The sequence below is a fragment of the Arachis duranensis genome, chromosome 1 (assembly GCF_000817695.3).
Source record: "Arachis duranensis cultivar V14167 chromosome 1, aradu.V14167.gnm2.J7QH, whole genome shotgun sequence".
NCBI classification, from domain to species: domain Eukaryota; kingdom Viridiplantae; phylum Streptophyta; class Magnoliopsida; order Fabales; family Fabaceae; genus Arachis; species Arachis duranensis.
The window spans coordinates 7,605,167-7,611,123 of record NC_029772.3 but is presented as its reverse complement, the minus strand read 5'-3'; the positions used below and the strand labels follow the sequence as shown (position 1 = coordinate 7,611,123).

The 5,957-nt window shown below is 32.5% G+C and overlaps 1 non-coding gene across 1 annotated transcript; it reads right to left on the bottom strand.

The window, feature by feature from the left end:
* Positions 1-5,245: 5,245 nt before the first annotated feature.
* Positions 5,246-5,355, bottom strand: LOC127742566 (small nucleolar RNA snoR100). Its single transcript, XR_008003907.1, has one exon. It is a non-coding gene; the product is annotated as a small nucleolar RNA snoR100 (small nucleolar RNA).
* Positions 5,356-5,957: the final 602 nt, after the last annotated feature.

Sequence of the window (5,957 nt, the reverse complement as noted above, 5' to 3'; positions counted from 1 at the left end):
TACTGTTCATTTTATTATCACTATTATTATTATTATTATTATTATTATTATTATTATTATTATATTATTATTATTATTATTATTATCATCAATTGTGTTCTATCACGTTTCACGAATAAGCAAATTGAGGGGATATTATGCATCGTTCAGTGGTTTGGTGGAGCAATGGAAGCTTAAAACCCACACCTTTTATTTTCTAGTCGGCAAAATGACTGTCACCCTAGAAGACGTCACACATATTCTTGGCCTGCTGGTTGATGGGGATCCCGTGACGGGCAGAATGGACAGCTGTCATGAGTTCTTGGTGGAGAACTACGTAGGAGTTTTTGGTAGGCAGCCCGGTTTGGACGATCACACGTTGGGAAAGGTAAACCTGGCATGGGTTCGGCGATATAGAAATACCGAACTATTAGACACACAGAAGTCGATCGAGCGGTATGTCTAGAAAAAAACATTTCGGATTGGAGATGATCATTGTAGGCGATTGACCGGAACACAAGACCATGATTGGAGGGAAAGGAACAGAATTTGGGTCGATATGTGGATTTCTAAACGCTATAATACACAGCAAACAGGAGACACAATTGCCGACTTTCATCCTCTCCCGCTGTACTATATATGATTGGTACACACACCGGTACAACAATCACATAAGGTTGTCAGATAAAGTTCCACATGTAGCCCCCGAGGTGAATCAACCACAAGCGTAACCCCCGCCACTACCTGGACCTCAGCATCCATATCCCCCTTATGAGCAACAACAACCATTTCTCCCTTATGAGCAATAGTATCAAGTACCGGCTTATGAGTAACAATATCACTATCAAGTACCAGTTTATGAGAAATAGTATCAAGTTTCGGGTTATGAGCAACATTTTCCGATACTGGTGGCATATGAGCAACAGTCTCAAGTACTGACTTATGACCAACAGCATCAGTTTCCACCTTATGAGCAACAACATCACTTTCTAGCTTATGAGCAACATTACATACCAGAACCGAAATCAAAACCACAAGCACCAGTAGAGCTGTACATACCACAAATGGTAATTCCATCAAAAGGCTACTTCAATCCGTTGGTTGGATTTGATGATATTAGTTTGTCTCAGGTACTGAGAGACACTGGTGATTTATTTTAGCCATCTCAAACAAAGGCATGCTACTTCCGAGCCGTCTGTTGGTCGTCGTTCTGTCTCAGCTCATGCTAATGACTTTTTGATGGATCAACCATCGCGTACTGTTGAACCTCCGCGTGCTTCCAAACCACTGCGTACTCTAGAACCTCTACGTGTTTCTGAACCTCTGCATACAGAGTTGTTTGATTTGAACAAATATCCACAGGAGGAAGAGGGATTCGGAGAGGATGATATGCATCACGAGTATTATTGTGGTGGAGCGAGTGCTCTAGACACGAGTGTTTCTAGTATTTATGACACTGGCAGAGCCAGCAAGCCAGATGTTGGTGCTTTCCAGGCTTGTGGGGGTGGTGGACCTAGTGGTCATGATGCATGTGCTTCTGAAGGTCGTCCATATAATCTATGGACAGAGATTCCTCCCTCGAAGAAATACACCCCCATCGTATTATTTGAAGAAAGTGGCGAAGTTACTCATGAAGAAATAGCTTATTATATTTCTTCAAGGGAGTAATCTCTGTCCGTAGATTATATAGATGACCCTCAGAAGCACCCGCATCCTGACCATTAGGTCTATCGCCACCACAAGCCTCAAAAGCACTAACATCCAACCTGCTGGCTCTGCCGGTGTCATAAATACCAAAAGCACTCATGTCCGGGGCATTCACTTCACCACAATAATACTCGTGCTGCATATCATCCTCTCTAAACAACCAAACCCCTCTTCCTCCTCCGGATATTTGTTCAAATCAAACAACTCCATACCAAATTGTGTTATTAATTAACTTTTGTTATTTTATTTTAGACTTTTATATATATATACTTAAATTGTGTGACTTATTTTTTTAAAATAAAGATTTTGTTAGCAGATATTATTGCAAACAATTCTATCATAGTGAAAAATTTTAAAAAGAAAAAGTAAAATAATTATATTGTAGTTTGGCTATTTTTTATTTTTATTTGATTTTTAATTATCTATTTTCATTAATTTTAATTATTTTTTTTAAAAGCATTAAGCGGACTAGTCTGTCAAACCACCATAAAACTGAACGGACTAACATTTGGAATTGACTTTGTTTGGCTTCTGACGTAGTAGGGCAGTCTACCTGATTTGTCATGGCTAATAATGACTAAAGTAGTAATTAATGAGTTTTTTTATTTATGATGAATGACAGATTATATTTTGTTTAGGGTTGTAAACATTGAAATGCTTGTGGTATGGTAAGAATATAAAATTATATGATAAGAATGACAAAATACGATTGTAATTACTCAAATGTTGGTAGTATTGTTTGTGTTTAGGATGAAGAGATAATATGTAATACAAATAGTCTATTTTCAAATTAGTAAATCTATCATAAAGGATAAAATAATAAAATCAAAAAATATTCTGTGACATTTTAAAAATATGTTTGGAGTTTAAAATGATTTTACCAGTCACCCAAATTGACTAGGGTCGCCTTAAGAAGAAGGTGATGTTAAAGAGAAAGTTGTGAAAAATAAATCATATAGTTGTTTATTGTTAAAATAATAAATGCAGTTAAATGATGAAAATATTTTTGCAAGATAAAAACCAGTAAATCGTAAATGCTCCTCCATTCTATTATTGTATCGATTCAGAGAGACTGGGTGATTATATGTCTAACATCCTAAACTCTACAAAAACATATCAAATTATTAGTCAAATCATTAACAATTACTAATTTATTGAAATATAATAATTTTCTAATTAGAGCAACTAATTTATTAAACTCATGCTAAACTTTTTGTTAATTACCAAATTAAGTAATTACCATGTATGACTAACTAACCTACCAATTAACTAACTATCATTATTAAAAAATATTCACAATTAACTAAACAAGAAATATTAATTGAAATCACACAACTATCATAGATAATTTTACTAAATCCAATTTACTAAACTCCCGAGTAATAATATTTTACCTTCTAAGTTTAATTAATAATCCTAAAAATTATTTTTAACTCACTATTAATAATAATAGCTAATAGATACTTCCAATTCTTATTTAAGTAATAATGTTCTACTTTAATATTAAAACCTCAACTACAATAACATATTTATGTCAATTAAAAAGCTAACAATAAACAAATAACAATTACCGAAAACAAATATATTATATTTTACGAAATCTAATTATTAATCAAAATTATCAACATTACTCCAAAACAGTATACACCGATTTAGTTTAATTATTGTTATGAAAAATTAATATAATTTCTAAAATTATAATTTCTAAAATTAATTATAAAAATTAATTAATTAGTTATAATTTTAAAAATTATTACAAAAAATTCTAAATATGTATTTTTTATTAATCTATCATATTAGTCAAACTCAAATATTATTATTAATTAAAATATTTTCTAATTACATTTAAATATATATTTCTAATTATTATTTAAACATATATTCCTAAATTTCTATCACTAATAATAATAATTCTGTCACTCCTAAGTTTAACTTCTAATAACAACAATAATAATTATAACTTTGAAATATAAAAAAAATTAATAAATAAACTTAATGATTGAGATATTTTACAAAATTTAAGATAATCAACATCTTTAAATTTTTGCTTCTTTAACGTTTTATTTTATTTTTTTTAAGGATGTAGAGGAAGAACTTCTTCAACAAAGAAGACCGTTGTGGGAGCGACGCATGCGCAACATAAAATCGGACCGTCCGATAAGTCCTCTTCAATTGTTGTCACCATAAAATCGGACTGTCCGATATAAGTCCTCTTCATCTCATACCGTCCAATTATTCCATCCCTGACACCACACGCAGTCAAGCACCCATATTTCCCATATTTTTCATATCGAGGTCCTACCCATTCTAGTCTCCATATTTATATTAAAAAGTGATAATACAATGTGTGAATAACACCATTTTCCCCTCTATTCTTGAATTAGTTTCTGGATATAAGGATGTAGAGTGAAAAAAGAGACCATGTCACCATAGATATTTTCTAAATTAATTTTTCTTTATGTTTATATTTTTAATTTTATTATCTTTTAACTCTGAGCACATGTTCCACACGTCCATTAATAATTTTTTACTGAACTGATAATAAAATAACAATAATTTAGCTTTAAATCAAAGAAGCAAAAAATACAATAGTTTTCTCTAATACTCTGGAATTGACGAAAAACAGAGCAAATCCCCAGCAACAATACACGGGGTTTATGATAGAAAAAAAACTTTAACATAAAAAATCTCAGAAGAAAAATAAGACTTCATAAGTGAGAGGGTAGGTTTGTCAGTTTATACTCTTCAAACAGATTCCTTGCAGCAGCAGCTACTACTTCAGTTGTTTCTTGATCTCCTTAAAACATTCACATGAAGCTCCATCTTTCTCCATATCAGATTTGTCTGCGGAAACCAAACTTTAGAGTAAACAATGATACATTCCCCTTAATTTCAATATGTTCCATGCCCTGAAAATAATCACCAGTATAAGATCAAGATAATAAGATAATGTCACATATTGAGGAAGCTAAGCAACACCTATAGTCCATACTTCTATGGAGTGTGGAGACCAGAAACCCACACATTACACATACCACATGCAATATTGCTACCCTCAACAAATGCCATGTAAAATGTGTGCATCCCTGATCTCTACGCCCAACTTAACAGAAATTGCAGACTATAATCTAGCTTTCTCAATAAGACACACCATCCTATCATCCAAACATATCCTTAGTTATAATTCAGAATTTAAATACTTATAAAATACAAGTAGAGCATAAAACTTATCAATAATTTCTAATCAGCGGGCCAAAAAAATTGCATAGTCCATACTTCTGTAGAGAGTAGAGACCAGAGACCCACACCTTTCATATGTCACATGCCATAATGCTGATCGTGCACTCAGCAAATGACATATGAAACGTATGAGTCTCGGTCTCTACGCTCAACACCATCATATCGTCCAAAGACTCTGAACAGATCAAAACATCTACAAATAAGATCTATCAAAAATACCGTACACACATTTTATAATCATGCTTTAATAAAAAGCAGATCTCTTAGTAAAAAAAGAGAAAATATTAAACTCAATTCACGGATTTGAAAACAATAAAAAAAATGTAGGTATGAACCAGGCCCTCAAATCAGGAGTAGTTATCATTGAGAGCAGACATGTTGACCCTAAAGAAATCAATTTCCGTACACACAACCATGCTGCCTTCCTTTCTGAAAATCCAGAGCATCGGCTTATTGTGCACGGTTTCGGATATCAAATCAAAAAAATGGAACAAGCTATTAAATTAAAACAAAAGAAAACAGAATAAATATAAGCTAAATTATAAACCCTAAGGGAGAAAAGAGCATAGAAAGATCTAAAAAAGCACATAAACAATGAAAAATTAGTGGGAGAAGTAAGCTGTAGAGAATGGAGACAGATGCATATCAGGTTTGGGATGGAAGCACTATTTATAGGAGGGGACAGTTAGGGTTTTACTTTTGCCCTATTCTTCAGGGGATATAATGGTAAATTCAGGCCCGTTGTTTTTAGAATCCTTTTTGGGCTGGAGATTTTGTGATGATAGGGACTGAAAACTTGTTGGGCTCAGACTGTATGAATAAATGTAAACGTTGGGTGAAGCTTGAAAGTCTTTCTCTTTCATTATCATAAACACCAATAACTTGGGCCTTTGACTCCTTTGTATATAAAAAATAAACACTGAAATTTTTTTTTAAGATATTATATTTTATTCTTTAAAATAAAAATTTAAAATTTAGAAGTTTGTACTTTTCTGTATAAGGTGTAGGTAAGAAAATATCAAAAAAAAAAA